The sequence below is a fragment of the Octodon degus genome, unplaced genomic scaffold (assembly GCF_000260255.1).
Source record: "Octodon degus isolate 3935 unplaced genomic scaffold, OctDeg1.0 scaffold00145, whole genome shotgun sequence".
NCBI lineage: Eukaryota > Metazoa > Chordata > Mammalia > Rodentia > Octodontidae > Octodon > Octodon degus.
This window is the reverse complement of record NW_004524721.1, coordinates 1135098-1136432: the sequence shown is the minus strand read 5'-3', so window position 1 is coordinate 1136432 and position 1335 is coordinate 1135098.

Below are 1335 nucleotides of genomic sequence, written 5' to 3'. Positions count from 1 at the left end.
CTCCAATTCTCATGCTCAATGTGATCATTTTCCACATGTGCTTGCCAAAAACAAAACAAAAACAACAACATAAAAGGAAAACAACGAGTGAATAGAAGCTTAAAATAGACAAAAGAAATGAAAAGTAGGTGACTCTAAAATTTTAATGAGAGCCAAAATAATTTAGTGGGATTATGATTTTTTGAAATGAGATTTTTATCCAATTCAGTTAATCAACTTGGCTGTTATTAAAAGAGAAATGAGAGCATTTCCACTCTTCTTTAGCTCTTTTATTCCATATAAACACTGATTGATTTTTTTTTCAGTTGTAACTATTAAAACTGAAAGTAAATTAAATATTCAATAATGTAAAATTCTCAGCAGATAGATAGACATACTAGACAGTAGAAAGCCAATGGACTTACTATAGTCTCCTTTGAGTGAATAAACTCAGAAATAAACTTAGATATTTTTCCTATGGACTCATAATAAACAGAGTCTACCAAAAATGAATATGTACTTTAGGAAATGAAAATTTGTATGAATATTTTATTACATTTGTTGAGTTGTCATGAGAGTTAAATAAGTTGCCTTTGGCCTTTACAACTATAAGAGTTGCTCAAAGTGGTAGCCATTAGCTTCCAGACATTTATTAATGGTTAATTGCTACTTGTATTACTTTGGTCATTGAGATTGCTGAATATGCATTTTCACTATCTTGATGAAGGGCCAGCAGTTTTCTTCAATATTCCATGTCCTTTAAGGTCCCCCATATGAGGCTAACAGAACCGTTGAAAAACATATTTTTTCTTTTACTAAAGTGTGTATACATTTTTTACAGATTTTGTATTATATACTGATTTGTATACTATCTTGTTTTAAGTATAACTTAACACTTATAATTCTAATATTCAGTTATATGCTTAAACGAACTTAGATAAATGGCAGTAGGGGACAGAAAGATGTATTTATGATTCAGATTCAAAGGGGCTGGTGAGATGGCTCAGTGGTCTAAAGCACCTCATTAGAACAAGCTAAACTAAGCAAAGCACAGGGATCACAGTTCAATCCCCCAGCACCACATGCCAGCCAGCCCCGCTCCCTGGTGGGCTGAGCTGGCCACACACACACAAAAATATAAATAAATAAATTTTTAAAAAATTGCAAAAGAATTGACAAGGGAATAAAACCATCATTTAGTAACCATAGTAGTAATAACAGATCAGTGAGTGCTAAAGTTATTTGGTACCAAGTTTGCTAAACAAGAGTGTATGAGAATAGACTGACATCATCTTGACAGAGATTATGTATTCACGAAAAAGCGAAAATGAATTTTATAATGGAGGGTAATGAAGG